We start from the raw sequence: 19167 nt of genomic DNA on the forward strand, positions 1-19167 counted from the left end.
GTCTCTTTTTGTTGCATCATCTTGCTTCATCAGCCCTCCGTTTGTGCGATGCCATTCCTGAGCAGGCTGTGCTTTTCATGTCGGGCAGTTCTCCTGCAGGGCACACTTTTTGCACATGAGGAACCCCTACTCAGGGGGTACCCCTGCCTGGCTCGGCACCCCTTGCGTGTGGCAGCACTGTGCGTAGGCCAGCTCAGCACATGGGCCAGGAGGCCTTGGGTATTGAACCCTGGACCACCTATATGGTAGGTGGACACTCTATCAGTTGAGCCACAGCCTCTTCCCTTATGTTTGGTTCATAGTACCACAATCCTAATATTTGTCCTTTTGTGTCTGGCTTGCTTTGGTCAACATAATGTCCTCCAGTTTTACCCATGTTGTCATATGCTTTATGATTTCATTTCTTCTTACAGCTGCATTTCCCTTAGCACTAGTGAGGTTGAACAGTTTTCATGTTTTGGGTTTGTTTGTTTTTTTTTGTCATTTGTATTTCTTCTTGAACAGATGTCTATTCAAGTCTCTTGGCCATTTTTTAATTGGATCATTTGTCTTTTTATTGTTGAGTGTAGCGTCTCTTTATATATCATGGATATTAAACCCTTATTGGATATGTGATTTCCAAATATTTTCTCCCATTCAGTCAGCTGCCTTTTCACCCTTTTAACAAAGTCCTTTGAGGTGCAAAAGAGTTTAATTTTGAGGAGGTCCCATTTATCTATTTTGTTATTGTTGTGTGTGCTTTGTGTGTAAGGTCCAAGAAACCACCACCTACTACAAGGTCTTTAAGATGTTTCCCTATATTTTCTTCTAGTAGTTTTATAGCCCTGACTTTTATATTTAGGTTTTTGATCCATTTTGGGTTGATGCTAGTATAGTGAGTGAGGTAGGGGTCCTCTTTCATTCTTTTGGTTATGAATATCCAGTTTGGTTATGAATATCTATTTGCTGAAGAGACTGCTTTATCCTGTTAACATGGCTTTGGTAGGTTTGTCAAAAACCAATTGCCTGTAGAGGTAAGAATTTATTTCTGAACTCTCAATTCTATTCCACTGATTGATGTGTCTATCTTCATGCTAATACCATGTTTTTTGTTTTTTGTTTTAAGATATTGGCTAGCATTAGTAGTATTTATTTATTTATTTATATCCCCCCCTCCCCCAGAGATGGCTCCCTTATTTGTTTGCTCATTGTCTGCTCGCTCTGTCTGCTTATCTTCTTTAGGGGGCAACAGGAACTGAACCAGGAACCTTCCAAGTGGAAGGCAAGTGCCCAACTGACTGAGCCACATCCACTTCCCACTGGCTGCACTGTCTGCTGGCTGCGTTGGCTGCTGGCTGCATTGTATGCTGGTTGCACATCTGCTTGTCTTATTTAGGAGGCACCAGGACCTCCCATGTGGGAGGCGGGCGCCCAAATGCTTGAACTACATCTGCTGCCTACTACGCCATCTTTTAAATTCTGTTTTATTCCTGAGTTGCAGAGATCATTTCCCTTTCCCCATGTTTGTAGAACTTCCTGTATCCCCCCATTCAATCTTAGCTGCCACAAACAGACAGACAGAAAGCACAAGGACCTTCTTTTTCTTTCATCTGTAGTGGAAATATTAGCAGCAGACATTAACTGCTCCAGGTTTGTCAGAGATGCATTACCATGCTGTTTTTGTTTTTTTAAAGAGTATTTTATACTCTTTTTACATTTTTAAAAAGAGATTTTATTTTATTTATTTCTCTCCCCTTCACCCACTCCCCGCCCCCCCGCCCATTGTTTGCTTTCTGTGTCCACTCGCTGTGTGTTCTTCTGTATCCGCTTGCACCTTTTGCAGCACTGGGAAACTGCATCTCTTTTTTGTTGCGTCATCTTGCTGCATCAGCTCTCCATGTGTGCAGCGCCACTCCTGGGCAGTCTGCGCTTTTTTCACGCAGGCAGCTCTCCTTGCAGGTAGCACTCCTTGTGCATGGGGCACCCCCATGTAGGGGTGTCCCTGCATGGCACAGCACTCCTTGCGCGCGACAGCTCTGCGTGTGGGCCAGCTCACCACACAGGTCAGGAGGCTCTGGGTATCGAAACCTGGACCTCCCATTTGGTAGGTGGATGCTCTATCAGTTGAGCCATGTCCGTTTCCCTACCATGTTCTTTTGACGATTGTAGCTTTGTGATGTTTCAAGGTCAGGCAGTGAAGTTCCTCCCATGTTGCTCTTCTTTTTCAGAATGCTTTTGGCTATTGGAGTGCACTTTCCCTTCCAGATGAATTTGATAATTGCTTTTTCTATTTCTGTAAAGTAGGCAGTTGGAATTTGATTGATCTTGCATTGAGTCTATAAATCAGTTTGGGTAGGATTGAGATCATCATGATATTTAATCTTCCAATCCATGAACATGGAATGTCTTCTATTTGTTTAAGTCTTCATTGATTTCTTTTAGCACTGTTTTATAGTTTTCTGCATATAGGTCCTGAACTTCTTTGGTTAAATTGATTCCTAGGTATTTGAGTCTTTTTGTGCCTGTCGTAAATGGAATTTTCCCCCTGATTTCCTCCTCATATTTTTCACTACTAGTGTACAAAAACATTACTGATTGTGTGTTGGACTTATATCGTTTTACTTTGCTGAACTTGTTTAATAGCTCAAGTAGCTTTGTTGTAGACATTTCAGAATTTTCTAAATATAGGATCATGTCATCTGCAAAGAGTGAGACTTCCTCTTTTCCTATTTAGGTGCCTTTAATTTTTTTTTCTTGTCTAATTTCCCTAGCTAGAATTTCTAATACAATCTTGAATTACAATGGTGGCAGCGGGCATCCTTGCCCTGTTTCCAATCTTAGAAGGAAAGCTTTCAATTTTCCCTATTGAATACAATGTTGGGTGTGGGTTTTTTCATATATGCCTTTTATCTTAGTGAGGAATTTTCCTTCTATTCCTATCTTTTGAAGTGTTTTTATCAAGAAAGGATGTGGGGAAGTGGATGTGGCTCACTGATAGAGCTTCTGCCTACCATATGAAGGGACCTGGATTCAATCCCTGGGGCCTCCTGATGAAAAAGGAGAGAAAGCATGCCTGTGTGGCAAGCCAGTGCCCACACAAGTGCCTGCTTGTTGAGCCAGTGCCCTGCACACGTGAGTCACTCAGTAAGATGATAACTCATCAAGAAGAGGCACAAGGGGAGAGTCAAGGTGAAGCGCAGCAGAAACCAGGAACTGCAGTAGCGCAGCTGACAGGGAACGTCTCTCCCCATCACAGGTGTCCAGGACTGAATCCCGGTGAATCCTAGAGGAGAGAAAATGAGAAGAGAAGACAACACAGCAAAAACAGCAGGATGGGAGGAGGGGAAGTGGGGATAAATAAATAAATCTTTTTAAAAAAAGAAAGAAAGAAAGGATGTGGATTTTTTAAAATGTCCTTTCTGCATCAATTGAGGTGATCATGTTTTTCTTTTCCCCTCTGATTTGTTAATGTGGTCTATTACATTGATTGATTTTCTCATGTTGAACCAGCCTTGCATACTGAGAATAAAGCCCCTTTGGTTGTGATGTAGAAGTCTTTTCATATGCTTTTGGATTCTATTTGCAAGTATTTTGTTCAGAAATTTCCCATCTATATTCTCTAGAGAGATTGTTCTGTAATTTTATTCTCTTATAGTGTCTATCTGAATTTGGTATTAGGGTGATGTTGGTTTCATAAAATGTTTTGGGTAATTTTCCCTCCTCTTCAATTTTTTTGGAAGAATTTAAACAAGGTTGGTGTTAATTATTTTCAAAATGCTTGATAGAACTCACCTGTGAGGTCATCTGGTCCTGGACTTTTCCTTGTTGGGAGATTTTTGATGACAGATTCAATCTCTTTAAATATGATTGGTTTGTTAAGTTCTTGTATTTTCTGTAGTGTCAGTGTAGGTTGTTTGTGCATTTCTAGGAATTTGTCTGTTTCATTTAGGTTGTCTAGTTGTTGGCATACAGTTGCACATAATATCCTCTTATGGTCCTTTTTATTTCTGTGGGGTCAGTTGTAATTTCCCCCCTTTCATTTCTGATTTATTTATTTGCCTCTTCTCTCTCTCTCTCTCTTTTTCCTCTTTAATAGTCTACCTAGGAGTTTGCCAATTTTGCTGATCCTTTCAAAGAACCAGTTTTGATTTTGCTGATTTTTCTCTTTTTGTTTTTGGTTCTCAATTTCATTTATTTCTGCTCTAGTCTTTATTATTTCTTTCCTTCTGCTTGCTTTGGGATTGGTTTGCTCTTCTTTTCCTAGTTTCTCCAGTTGTTCACTTAGATCTTTAATTTTAGCCCTTTCTTCTTTTTTAATATAGGCATTTAGGACTATAAATTTCCCTCTCAAGACCACTTTTGCTGTATCCCACACGTCTGGGTTTTTAAAAAGATTTATTTATTTTCTCTCCCCTTCCCTGTCCCCCTCCAGTTGTCTGCTCTCTGTGTCCATTCGCTGTGTGTTCTTCTGTGTCTGCTTGCATTCTTGTCAGCAGCACCAGGAATCTGTGCCTCTTTTTGTTGCATCATCTTGTTGCGTCATCTTGCTGCATCAGCTCTCCATGTGTGCGGTGCCACTCCTGGGCAGGCTACACTTTTTTGCAGTGGGCGACTCTCCTTGCATGGTGCACTCCTTGTGCATGGGGCACCCCTATGTGGGGGACACCCCTGCATGGCATGGCACTCCTTGTGTGTGGCAGCACTGCGCATGGGCCAGCTCACCACACAGGCCAGGAGGTCCTGGGTATTGTACCCTAGACGCCCTATATTGTAGGCAGACACTCTATCAATCGAGCCACATCTGCTTTCCTAGTTTTGATAAATTGTGTTCTTGTTTTCATTCATCCAATATATTTACTGATTTCACTTGCAATTTCTCCTTTGACCAACTGATTATTTAGGAGTGTGTTGTTTAGCTGCCGCACATTTGCATATTTACCTCTTTCCTATTTATTATTGATTTCCAGTTTAATTCCATTATGATCTGAGAAGGTGCTTTGTGTAATTTGAATCTTTATATTTATTGAGAGCTGCATTGTGACATAACATGTGGTCTATCTTCGAGAAAGATCCATCGGTACTTAAGAAGAATGTATAACCGTCTGAGTTAGGCTGCAACTCTATCTGTATATGTTTGTTAGATCTAACTTGTTTATCATATTGTTCAAATTCTCTATTTCCTTGTTGATCTACTGTCTAGTTTTTCTATTGAATGATGTTGGTGGTATGCTGAAGTCTCCAATGACTATTACAGAGATGTCTATTTCTCCTTTCAGTTTTGCCAGATTGCTTCATGTATTTTGAGGCAACCTGGTTAGGTGCATAGATATTTATGGCTGTTGCATTCTTCCTTGTGGATTTTCCTTTTTATTAATATATAATGGCCTTCTGTACCTCTTAACTTTTTAGTATTTAAAGTCTGCTTTGTCTGATATTAATATAACTACCCCTGGTCTTTTTTGGTTACTATTTGTGTGAAGTATCTTTTTCCAACTTTTCACTTTCAGTGGGTTTATATCCTTGGGTCTAAGCTGAGTCTCTTGTAAGCAGCATATGGATGGATTGTGTTTTTAAAATCTATTCTGTCAGGTTATATCTTTTGATTAAGGAGTTTAATCCATTCACATTCAATGATATTATTGTAAATGCATTATTTACTTCCACCATTTTATTCTTTTGGTTTCGTACGTCATATCTCATTTTCATGTGTCTTTTTACTCTTTTGGTTATCCTTTCTGCTATTCTTTCCTCTATACTCTCCTCCAAGCCTCTTTCTCCTGACTTTTTCTTTTAGGCTGTAAGGCTTCCTTTAATATTTCCTGCAAAGTCGGATTCTTTTTTATGAACTCTCTTAGTTTCTGTTTGTTGTAAATACTTTATACTCATCTTTATATTTGAAGGACAGTTTTTCTGGATAAGGAATTCTTGGCTTGTAGTTTTCCTCTTTCAGTTTCCTAACTGTGTCATACCACTGTCTCCTCAACTCCATGGTCTTTGATGAGAAATCTGCACTAAGTCTCCCTTGCTCATCTCAGAATTTTCTCTTTATCTTTGATGTTTAACATTCTGAATAGTATGTGTCTTGGAGTAGGTCTATTCATGTTTATTCTGATTGGGGTACACTGTGCTTCTTGGACGTGTAAGTTCATTTCTTTCAGGTTAGTTGGGAAATTTTCAGCTATTATTTCCTCAAATACTGTTTCTGCCCCTTTCTCCTTCTCTGTCCTGCTTGAATTCCCATGACACATATGTTGTTGCATTTTGTGCTATCATGCAACTCCCTGAGCCCCTGCTCAATTTTTTCCATTCTTTTTTCTCTCTTCAATTTCACCTGTTCTGTCTTCCATATCACTTATTCATTCTTATATCATTCTGAGTCTACTGTTGTATGCCTCTAATTTATTTTTTATTTTTAAAGATTTATTTTTTATTTATTTCTCCCCCCCCCAGTTGTCTGCTCTCTGTGTCCATTCTCTGTGTGTTCTTCTGTGACCACTTCTATCTTTATCAGTGGCACCAGAAATCCATGTTTCTTTTTGTTCTCATCGTGTTGTGTCAGCTCTCCGTGTGTGTGGCGCCATCCTTGGGCAGACTGCACTTTCTTTTGTACTGGGTGCCTCTCCTTATGGGGCACACTCCTTGCATGTGGGGCTCCCCTATGTGGGGGACACCCCTGCGTGGCACAGCACTCCTTGCATGCATCAGCACTGCGCATGGTCCAGCTCCATATGGGTCAAGTTCCACATGGGTTGAACCGCAGACCTTTCATGTGGAAGGTGGACGCCCTATCCATTGGGCCAAGTCCACTTCCCCATATTGTCTTTCAACTCATTAATTTGATTTTGGAAGTTTTGTGTATCTTATTTAATTGCCTCACATCCTGCATCTCTTCTTGGACTCTGATACATTTCTTTTCTTGAGCCATGTTCCATTTTCTTAGTATGGCTTATAATTTTTTGCTGCTGTCTAGGCATCTGATTAGGATGGTAAGTTTACTCAGATGCTCAATTTCTTTCTTTTTTGTAGTGGTAGGAGGCTGTGTGTTACTGCTCTTTTTTTAATTTTAATTTTTATTAAAAAATTTTTTATCCCCCCCTTGTGGCTTTGTGTGTGTGTGTGTGTGTGTGCTGTCTGCTCTCTGTGTCCATTTGCTGTACATTCTTCTGTACCTGTATTTATTTATTTCCCCTCCCCCCTTGCAGCTTGCTTGCTGTCTGCTTTGTGTGTCCATTTGCTGTGGGTTCCTCTGTGTTCTCGCTTGTCTCCCTTCTTTTTGTTGTGTCACCTTGCTGAATTGGCTCTCCGTGACGTCTGCAGGCAGGGCTGCGCTCTGCGGCGCTCCTGGTCCGGGCGGTGCTCCGTATTTGTGGGCCGGATGGCACTCTGCAGTGTGCAGGTGAGCCTGCCTTCACAAGGAGGCCCCTGGACGCCAACCGAGGACCTCTCATATGGTAGATGGGAGCCCATCTGATTGAGCCACAGCCGCTTCCCCTACTGCTGTTTTTTGATTCTTGTTTTTAGCCTTGTCTTTAGGATTGTCCCTGTGAGTTGCTCAAACCTGGGCTCTAGACCCAGTAATGGGTTGCAAACCCACTTCCTAGTGCCTGGGGGAGCCAGGCTATAAAGACGGGAAGAAAGCCTCTCATTTATTTAAATTTCTTCTCATGCACTTCCATGGTCTGCCAGCAGATGGCGCTCCTTGACAGCCCTTCCACTTCAATGTCTCCTTGGAGTGTGCTGCAACAAGACTGGATCAATGTGATAGAGGATCCTGCCTGGAGGCTAAGAGCCTTGCATTTCAAACTTTCTCAGAGACAGTTCTCCAATCTTTGCTGGCAGTCCCTTCCATTTTCCTGGGGAGGAAATAATTCCACTTCCCTCTGCCTCCTCCACCATCTGTCCCTGTTAGTAGAGAGGGAGATTGAGAGGTTTGGATCTCTTTAGTCTCTTGCTGGCTCCCAAGGCAAACAGTGGTGCCTCCCTACCCATCCTGGAAGGGCTATGGGACAAGCAGACCCATCTACGAGCCAAAAGCTGAGCCCGCCTTAGCTTGTCCCTCTCTCTCCCTTTTCTGGGGAGGTGGATCCCTGGGACCCCCTTTGTATGTAGCCAGCTCAGAGACCTCAGTGTTCAAATGTGGAAGAGGGTGCTGGCAGTAGCAGCCATGGCTTTTAACTCACAGCTTTGCTGTTGCCATTCTTTTCCTTTGTCCCTCTTCTCTTCTGGGCAGTGTCCAGCTTTTCCCTGGTGTCCTAAACCCTAGAAGATTTGTTTTTCTAGGCTGTTTTTGCCTGTCCTCTAGCTATTTTTCTGGAAGAGAAGAAAGTCCTGGGTCTTTCTGGTCCACCATCTTCCCAGAAGGGCAAGTTACTGTATCTTTAAGGATGTCTTGGACCTCTTTCCAATAGCCTTTTCTCCATTCTTATTTGGCATGACACAGTTGATCACTCAGTCCTTGAATTCTGTTCTTCACTTGGTCTGTAACAGTTTTTTCTTAGTCTTCCTCCTACTTTTCTGATCATCACCTTTTTCTTTCATGGTTTCTCTCCATTCCATCTTTCCCTTAAGTGAAAGCTTGGTTCTTAGTCTCTGAAGTGATGATTCTATAAACTCTTTACTTTAGCCAAGTGCCCTTGTCTTGACTTTATTTATGTCTTTATCTCCAATCAATTATGTCCAACTTGCCAAGAAGGCATCTCTGCTTAAGGGTTCTACCACAGCTTCCCTCTTGCTACAGCTGGAGCACAAAAACGGTCCTTTGATCAGCTTCCTTATTTATTTATTTAAAGATTTATTTTTATTTCTTTAATTCCCCTCCCCTCCCCCAGTTGTCTGTTTTCTGTGTCTTTTCGCTGCGTCTTGTTTCTTTGTCCGCTTCTGTTGTCGTCAGCGGCACGGGAAGTGTGGGCGACGCCATTCCTGGGCAGGCTGCTCCCTCCTTCGCGCTGGGCGGCTCTCCTTACAGGTGCACTCCTTGCGCGTGGGGCTCCCCTACGCGGGGGACACCTCTGTGTGGCACTGCACTCCTTGCGCGCATCAGCACTGCGCATGGGCCAGCTCCACATGGGTCAAGGAGGCCCGGGGCTTGAACCGCGGACCTCCCATGTGGTACACGGACGCCCTAACCACTGGGCCAAAGTCCATTTCCCAGCTTCCTTATTTCTGTCACAGACCTCATCTTTTCTTCTCTTCACTCAGGCTTCATATCTCAAGCATATTAACATTTCCTTGTACACATGTTCCTTAAGACTCCTCTCCTTTTAAAAAAGTCAGTCAATTCATCCTACCTAGGTGTTTCTCACATCTATCCTCTCTGCTCATACCCAGTGCCACTTCTCCACTTCAGCCTCTCATCATCTCACACCTGGATTACTTCAGTAATGTGTTCATTGGTCTCCCCGACTCCAGTTTCTCTTTTCTTCAATTCACTCTATGCAACTGGCCAGGATGGTTTTCCTAAAATATAATTATTTGTTCCTTCATTATCTACCATCTATCTTCTAAAAACTGGCCAACCTTTCTGAGCAGCCTCATATGTGGTGGCCCCACCCTACCAACCTAACGGTTCAACTCATCTGATCTCAAATGGGAATTTCCTCCCTCCACAAGTTGAGGTTTCTATACTCTTGAAAAGCCCATCTCTTTTTTCACTCTTTGTTTATTTGTCCAGAGTGCTTCACCTATCAAAATGCCCTTCGGACTATTTTCCACCCATCAAATTTTTTTTTTTTTTAAGATTTATTTACTCCCCCCCCCCACCCCGGTTGTCTGTTCTCTGTGTCTATTTGTTGCATCTTCTTCTTTGCCCCTTCTGTTGTCAGTGGCACGGGAATCTGTGTTTCTTTTTGTTGCGTCATCTTGTGTCAGCTATCTGTGTGTGCGGCACCATTCCTGGGCAGGCTACACTTTCTTTCACGCTGCACAGCTATCCTTACAGGGCGCACTCCTTGAGCATGGGGCTCCCGTGTGTGGGGGACACCCCTGTGTGGGGGACACCCCTGTGTGGGGGACACCCCTGTGTGGCACGGCACTCCTTGTGCACATCAGCACTGCACATGGGCCAGCTGCACACCGGTCAAGGAGGCCCAGGGTTTGAACCGTGGACCTCCCATGTGGTAGACGGACGCCCTAACCACTGGGCCAAGTCAGCCGCCCAACCCATCAAATCTTACTACACTTTAAGTTTAGTGTGCATCAGACTTACCTGGGGCACTTGTTATATATGGACATTCTGATTCTGCAGGGCTGCAGTAAGGACCCAAGGAAATCTGCATTTTTCACAAGGACCCTGGTGAATCCCAGGCCATATTCCACTTTGAGAAATGCTGCTTTAAGTCCTGTCTTAAGTATCACTTCATTTTTTTAACAGATTCCCCTTAGTATTTCAGGCCTTATTATTATTTTTTAAAATGAACTTTAAAAATTTACTTTATTTCTTTCTTTCTACTCCCTTGTTGTTCGCACTTACTGTGTGCTGTATCTTTAGGAGGCACTGGGAACTGAAACTGGTATCTCCAATGTGGGAACGAGATGCCTAATTGCTTGAGTCACCTCTGTTCCCTGCTTTGTTGTATCTCTCATTATGTTTTTCTTCTTGTGCCTCTTGTTGTGTCAGTTCACTGTGCCTGCCCGTCATGCCAACTTGCTGTCATCTTTAGGAGGCACCAGGAACCGAACCATGGACCTCCCATGTGTAGGTGGGAGCTCAGTTGCCTGAGCTACATCCGCTTCCCTTTAGGTCTTATTGATCATTTGTAGCATTTATAGTCTTTTTGACTTTTGGTCACTTAACCAAGTGGCCAATTTATAATTATCTGATATGAGTGCCAGCAGTTTTGTTTTTTTTTAAGGAGTTACTGGGGATTGAACCTGGGAACTTGTACATGGGAAGCAGGCACTCAACCACTGAGCTACATCCACTCCCCAAGCAGCATATTTCAAAGGAAACAGGGACTTCAAATACAAAATTTTGGATTGGTGCTGCCCATCTGTGGAGAAGGAAACTATCCTTAGCGTATTAGTCAGCCAAAAGAGGTGCTGATGCAAAATACCAGAAATCTGTTGGCTTTTATAAAGGATATTTATTTGGGATAGAAGCTTACAGTCACAAGGCCCTGAAGAGTCAAACTCAAGGCACCATAAGAGGTACTTTCTCACCCAAAGTCAATGGCCCCATGCTGGAGCAAGATGGCGAGCGTTACCTATAAGGGTTCAGCCTTCTTCCTCTTAAGGCTCCCTGGTATCAGCTTCTTCTGATATCAGCTGTAGGTGGGGATCAATGTCATCTCTCTCCTGGGACTTTTTTAAAATCCAGGCTTAGCTGAAGTTGTAGGCTATCAGGCTCTCTCTCTTCCCAGGGCCTCTGCTGTGTCTACAGCGCTGTCTCTACTTTGTGCTCTTCTCCTGTGTATTTAATTCCCAGAGCTCCAGCATCAAAACCCTAACTCTGTCCTCTGCCATGCATTTTCTCTGTGAGTCCCAAGGTGGCAGGGACTCAACGTCCTACTGACATGGCTGAATCAGAGCCCCAATTTTAATTCAATCAAGTAAAAGTGAAACCTCTGAACTTAATACAACCAAAGGGGAACACACCCAGAGGAACAGACCAGTTTACAAACATAATTCCATGTCTATTTCTGGAATTCATAAAGAATGCCAAATTGCTATGCACCCTCTGAATTCCAAAACGTATTACAATACTCAAAAAAACCTTATTTCAGTAGCAATGCTAAGTACAAAATCATATCACAATCAGTTTAAAGAACTGATCGTCTTGGGGCAAAGTCCCTCTGGCTGTAAACCTCTGAAACTTACAAAACCATTCATCTTCTTCCAATATACAAATAGACAGACAAGGGATAAACATTTGCATTACCACAAGTAGAAATTGGGAGGGAACCATGAGTCATGGGTCTATAACAGTTCTGAAAACCTGCAGGGCATACTTCATCAGATTTTAAAGTCTGAGAGTCATTTTCAAGATGATGGTTTCTTCTCCCTGGGGCCTCATGAAGACCCATCCTTTCCATAGGCTTGCCCAACAGCCATTTTCTTGGTTCCACCCTCATCAAGCATCTGGGTGGCAAGGGAGCTCCAAACCTTATCCTCTAAGTACCTTGGGGTGATGGCCACACTTTCCCTGACCTCTGGGGTAAAGTCGTAACCCACCTAGCACAGTGAAGTGAAGACAGCATTCTCCCTAACTTTTGACATACAGGCTCAATCCTCTCAGCAATGAGTTGGCGACCTGGCCTTCCCTAATTCATGGGGGAATGCCCCACCTTCTCAGACCTACGGGGTGTTGACCTTACTCTCCTTAATCCTTGGGGAATGTATTCCACTCTCTCTATACCCTGGACAGTGGGTGGGAACATGCACCCTCTTCAACTGCTGGGGCAAACTCACCATCTCTGTCCACATGGGTGGGGTTCCTCTCTGGGCCCAAGAAGATATCTTCATTCCAGATATCAGCTTCCATGGTTTTCCTCTTAAAGTCATATTTCCATATTTCCCATATTTCCCATCGAGGTCCCATTTAGTCCAGGATGACAGTGGTTTTGTTCATACAGTTCTTGCAAAAATGGTTTAACATGCAGGAAACAGGGGTCCAAGCCATCAGACAGTAAGACTTTCCACAAGTCTTTCCTAGATAACTGCATTTTCAATCCTGATTTACAAGGTCCATGTTCAATCAACTCCTCAAATAGGGTATTACCTTCTGGGGACTTGATTTCCAGAGGCTTAGAATTTCAAGAATCAGTTTCTGCTTTCTTTGTGCCCATCAATTCACTTCTCAGCTTATCTCTCTTGTCTAGCATTTTACTATAAGCTGCAAGGAGAAGCCAATCTGTAGTCCCCGAATTTACTTTGGTAAGTTCTTCAGTTAAATGTCCAGGTTCGCCATTTTCAAATCCTGCCTTCCATAAAACATCAGGAGTTAATCTTGCTAAGTTCTCCACAACTTTAAAACATGGATCACCTATCTTCCAGTTTCTAATAATGGTCTCATCATTTACTTGTAAGTCCTCATAAAAAGTCTCTTTAATACCCATATTCCTACCAACAGTCTCTTCAAAGTACTCTAGGCCTTTTCTATCACACATTTTACAATTATTTCCTTCTAAGGCCTTATGAAAAATGACTTTAGCCTCCATATTACTACCAACAGTCTCTTAAAAGCATTCTAGGCCTTTTCCATCAAGCTTCTCAATTCCTCCAAAAAACACCACTTACCCATTAAAAAAACTGTTCTAGCATTTTGGTAATTGCAAAAGCATGACCTCACTTTCTGGTACCAAATTCCGTATTAATCAGTCAGCCAAAAGGGGTGCTGATGCAAAATACCAGAAATCTGTTGGCCTTTATAAAGAGTAATAATTTGGGGTAGAAGCTTACGCTTAGTTTCTCAAATCAGAAAATGTGGGGGGTGAAGATTTAAGAGGGAAGATTAGCAAATTATTCCCCCAAAGTCATGGAATTTATATGAAAGGAATGAGCATTCCTTTGGTGAGGTTGGGGGCATATTTCCTTGATACTAAGTTGCAATTCTGATGGCAGTTTCCCAAAGAGACAGTTATAAATAAGAGAGAGATAATACGTTCAGAGTGCCAACCAACTGATTTGCATATACATGTTTGGAACACTGTGTTGGAAGCTGGAGAAATTGGTCTGCCTTGCTCTGTTACATCACACTTCCTATGGGTGTCTGCTTCTCTCTTTTTCACTCTCTACTTTCCACTTTTTTAACAAATCCATTTTATTGATACATAATAATAAAGCATATAATTCATCCAAAGTGTACAATCAATGGCATTTGGTATAATCACATTGTTGTGGATCCATCACTTCAATCATTAGTAGAGCATTTTCATTATTTCAATGCAACAGTAATAATAGTAAACAGACAAGCAAATAAGAAAATTCTTCACATCTCAATCTCTTTCTGTTTCCCCCGCTGTACGTAACTGCTATTTCTGGCCATTCTTGCACAATTATTTATTTATTTATTTACCTATTAAATGGTTTTATTGAGATATAGTCATATATCATATGATCTAGCTAAAGTGTATAATCAATTAAACCCACTTAAAAAAAAAGATTTATTTTATTTATTTATCCTCCCTCCCCACCCTACCCCCACCCCCAGTTGTTGGTTACTGTCTGCTCTCTGTGTGCTGCCTGTGTCTGCTTATCCTCTCTTTAGGAGGCACCGGAAACTGAACCCGGGACCTCTCATGCATTAGGCAGAAGCCCTCTGTCATTTGAACAACATCTGCCTCTCTAAACTCATTTTTAATTGTAAAAATTTCAAATCTATAGAAAACTTAAAAGAGTGCAATGAATATCAGTATGTCCTTCAGCTGGATTTACCAATTATTAACATCTTGCCTCATCTGCTTTGTCTCATTGTGGCTGGGCGGAGCCATTTGAAAGTAAGTAGCAGATACTTTATCTCCATATACTTCAGCATGAAGCTTCTAATAATGAAATTCTCCTACAAAACCAAAATACTGTCATCACACTTAAGAAGATTAACTTTAGTTCAATATCGTCTAGTAAACAGTTGGTTTTATATTTCCCTATAGCTCTTCTCCCCCAATATATTTTATCTTTTTTTCCTCCTTTTTTACCTAAGGTCCAATCAAGGTTCATGCATTGCATTTGATCATCTCTTCAGTTTCTTTTATTCTAGGCTGGTGTTGTCCAATACAACAGGCAATAGCCATGTATGGTTATTTAAATTGAAATTAATTAAAATTAATTTGGTGTAATATATATTACTACAAACATTAAAACAATTCTAGAACTAAGTGAGTTAAGCAAAGTTGCATGAAGTAAGACCAATATAAAAATAAATGATCATGTGCCTATGTACTAACAACGAACCATTGTAAACTGAAAATTTAAAAAATCAATTCTTTATTTGCACTAGCCACAATTCAAGTGCTCAGTAGCCACATCCGGATAGTGGCTACCATACTGGACAGTGAGAATATAGATTATTTTCATCATTACAGAAAGTACTATTGGACAGCACTAACTTCTTTTCCATCACACTGACTTTTTTTTTTTTAAAGATTTATTTTATTTATTTCTCTCCCCTTTCCCCCCATTGTCTGCTCTTTGTGTCCATTCGCTGTGTGTTCTTCTGCATCTGCTTGCCCTCTTGACAGGCAGCACCAGGAATCCAGATCTCTTTTTGTTCCATCATCTTGCTGTGTCATCTCTGTGTGTGTGCAGTGCCGCTCCTGGGCAGGCTGCACTTTTTTTTGTGCAGAGTGGCTCTCCTTGCGGGGTGCACACCTTGTGCATGGAGCGCCCCTATGCGGGGGGCACCCCTGCGTGGCATGGCACTCCTTGTGCGCAGCAGCACTGCGCATGGCCCACCTCACCACATGGGCCAGGATGTCCTGGGCATCGAACCCTGGACCCTCCATATGGTAGGCGGATGCTGTATCAGTTGATCCACATCTGCTTCCCCACACTGACATTTTTTTAAAGAGTCCAAGCCTGTCGTCTTAGAGAAAGGCCCACATTCTGGATTGTCTGATTGTTTCCTCATGACGCGATTTGGGATAAACATTTTTGGCAAGAACCCGCCTTAGGGAATGTGGTGTATGTGGGGTCACTGGTGTCAGGCTCTTGGTCATGCCTATAGTATGAATTCAACAAACACTTGCTGAACAAATGAACCCAAGACCAGGCAAATTCCTAAGGGCTTGGGGCTTGACTTCAAACAGACGAGTTTATTATATAATCTCCCCAACCTCTACCACTGTGTGAGGAGCAGAGCAGAAAAATGCTTTTTACCATGAAATAGAGAAGGCAGAGACACAGCAAGTGGCTCAGCAGTATGGAAGAGAGGGACAGGCCTGGGGGAAAGGGAGAACGTCAGGCCACGGCTTCCCCCGATCCCAAGCACCAGGCTTACTTCAGTACCCCTAACTTTTTAGTGGTTGCTTTGGGGGAAGGAAGGCAGCTTGATGAAATGCCCGTGACCTAGCTAAGCATTCAGCCGGAAGGCTCTGCAGCGGCCTAGGGAAACCTCTGCAGAGAGGCTGGCGGGTTCAAAGAGCAGCCTGCCCACCGCTCCTCTGTTGGCCTGTGCCCAAGAGACTGAGGCTAATAATGAGCCTGGGAGTGTTTAGAAAATTGCCAAAACATAGTTTTTACTGCTTTTGTTGCCCCATGTGCCTCCTTCTGTGAATATCCTCTCTCTCTTCCATCCCTACTAAGTACCAGAAAAGAAGATAGGAAAAGGTTGGAACTTTTAGAAATCAGTGGAAAGATAAATAAAACTTTAGGATGAATGACCTGCCCCCAAGTGATGAAGACTATTTGAGTCAAAGCTGGAAGAGTAACTAAGGTCTCCTGATTTCCAGGCAAAATCCCACACTGGCTTTCCACACTGGTTTATGAAGGTGGGATGGAGAGAAACTTAAAATTTTAGCTTAAAGACCCCAGTATGTGGTCCCCACTGTCAATGTGGCATTGGGAAACTCTTCTTTTCTGGGTGTATTAGTCAGCCAAAGGGGTGCTGATGCAAAATAGCAGAAATCATTTGGTTTTTTTAAATGGTATTTGTCTGGGGTAGGGGTTTACAGATACCAGGCCATAAAGCATAAGTTACTTCCTTCACCAAAGTCTATTTCCACATGTTGGAGCAAGACGGCTGCTGATGTCTGCGAGAGTTCAGGCTTCCTGGGTTCCTCCCTTCCTCAGGCTTCTTTTTCCTGGGCTTAGGGTTTCTCTCTTCCTGGGGCTGGCTTCTGTTTCCTCTGTGAACTTACTTCCCAGGGTTCCAGCTTAAGGCTTCAGCATCAGACTCCAACATCAAAAACCTTCCAACTCTGTCCTTTGCCATGCCCTACTGGCACAAGAGGTTTACATAATTACTTAATCAAGTAAACCTATGAATCCAATATAATCTAATATACCCAGAGGAAAAGATCAGTTTACAAACATAATCCAATATTTTCTTTTTGGAATTCATCAATAATATCAAACTGCTACACCGGGCATCTATCAAATGAAGGAGTTTCCTTCCAACCCTGAGATGACCCTGTTCTAATTTCCCATGTCCTTTTAATTTCTGTAAGAGGTGAGACAGGCAGAGATTATTGTACCTTTAGGTCCTATTTAGTTACAGACTGACAACATCCCTACCAGAATTAAGCTCTAAAATAGTAACACGTAATGAGAGGTTCCCAGGCAGGAAACGTAGCCTTCCTAAAGGTATAAACATAAGTGAAGATGGGATGCATTAATCTGAAAGGAAGTTGGTCAGTTGTGGAGGGAAAAAAAAAAAGATGCTGAAAGGAGAATGCTGGCCATCCTGATTTAGGCTCTGTCTGCTGGAGAAGGCTTCGAGTCTTGTAGGAACATCTGGCCTATCTGGCAGGTACACTTCTCCTGTGGAGACTGATGCAGCAGACGCCATTATGCTTTCAAGTTCCAAACTAACTGCCCTGTTGTGATTCCAAACCCTGCAGGCATCTTCTGATCACCTGCCTTCCCATGTAGCTTGCCTCCAGTTGCCAGTCAGGCCGACCTGGCTGTCCAGCCCCCTGACCGGGCGCATCTGGTCTTAGGCATAGGTCTCTAGGAGTCTGTGAGTCAAAGTCGGCCTCCCTGAATGAGATGATTTCTGGAATGAACCGAGGTTCTGAATCTCGGAGGATGAGGCCACACCTGGGGCCACAGTGCATTCACCCCATGGAGACCTGTCTGTGAAGCCAACTGGTCCTCCTCACTGCACAGCTTTGTCCAACTCCAACCGTACTCAAGTCATGGACGTGTTAAATCAAGAGCAGGTCCAGGGCTCCTAGTTTCTTGATTCACTAGAGTCTTCACATCATCCCAAATTGTATGTGTGGAGTATTTCTCTTCTCATTTTGCTATCACCACCAATTCACTCCGTCATTATATAATAATAAAACCTTCTGTTTATCAAACCTTCTAGTATCTGGCAGCCCCACAGAGAAGGCATTATTGTTGCATTATACAGATGGGACAATGAAAGATGAAAAGGGGCTAATTGTGCCATAAGAGGAGGGAACTTGGATTCAAATTTATGTCTGTCTACTTCTAAAGTTTGTTCTTTTTTTTTTTTAAAGATTTATTTTTATTTATTTTCCCCCTTCCCCTCCTCCTGCCCTGCTGTTTTGCCATCTATATTGTCTTCTCTTTTCATTTTCTCTCCTCTAGGATTCACTGTGATTTAATCCTGGGGACCTCTGATGTGGAGAGATGTTCCCTGTCAACTGCGCCTCCTCAGTTCCTGGTTTCTGCTGCGCTTCACCTTGACTCTCCTCTTGTCTCTCTTCTGATGCATCATCATCTTGCTGTTGACTTACTCATGTGGGCACTGGCTCACCACACGGGGATTCACACAGGCACTGGTTCACCATGCGGGCACTGGCTTGCCAAGTGGGCACACTTTCTCTTCTTCTTTTTCACCAGGAGGCCCCAGGGATTGAACCCAGGTCCTCCCATATGGTAGGCAGAAGCTCTATCAGTTGAGCCACATCTGCTTCCCAAAGCTTGTTCTTATTAATATTATTTTAAAAGTTAAGTTGCGTGCAGGAACTAGAGAGATGTTCTGGAAGAAGAGTAGTGTCCTAAGCATATTTTCTAAGAGTTGCTCAGTCCTAAAGTAGACAGTAGAACTCTTACTTATTGAGGGAGGAGTGGTGGGGGGATCCAAAGAATATAAGAATTTGCTCTAATTGGAGAAGGCAGCCTGGTGGATATCCCTGGTTGGAGGAGTAGACAACTTCCAAGTAGGCTCTGGGGCATCCTAGAGGATTCTGGCTGCCTGCTTTGACCCTGATATAGGAAAGATGACCTGCTAAGCAAAGCCAGAGATATGGTATGTAGAAGAATGGGTGGGCACGAGATGGACTGTTTCGTCCTTCATAGTATGGAAGCTACAATGGAGAAGGTTGAGCCACCGAGCTCCTGGCTTGGGAGTGCTTCCTCCATGGCAACTCAGGCAGCAGTGACACCTGCACCCACCTTCATGAACCCGTGTGGAAGGCAAGTGTGGGCTGTGGCCCGGAAATCAGGAGACCGTAGTTCCTGTTCCAGCTTTGACACAAATAATCTACATCACTTGGGGGCTGGTCATTTGTCCTCTTGCTTTAGTTTCTCTCTCCACAGATTTCTAACTCCTGAAAGTCAGATATT

The 19167-nt window shown here is 42.9% G+C and overlaps 1 non-coding gene across 1 annotated transcript; it reads right to left on the minus strand.

Annotated features, from left to right (window-relative positions):
* Positions 1-1513: 1513 nt before the first annotated feature.
* Positions 1514-1646, minus strand: LOC111766650 (small nucleolar RNA SNORA31). Its single transcript, XR_002798631.1, has one exon. It is a non-coding gene; the product is annotated as a small nucleolar RNA SNORA31 (small nucleolar RNA).
* Between the last annotated feature and the right edge of the window lie 17521 nt (positions 1647-19167).

This window comes from Dasypus novemcinctus, chromosome 13 (genome assembly GCF_030445035.2).
Source record: "Dasypus novemcinctus isolate mDasNov1 chromosome 13, mDasNov1.1.hap2, whole genome shotgun sequence".
NCBI lineage: Eukaryota > Metazoa > Chordata > Mammalia > Cingulata > Dasypodidae > Dasypus > Dasypus novemcinctus.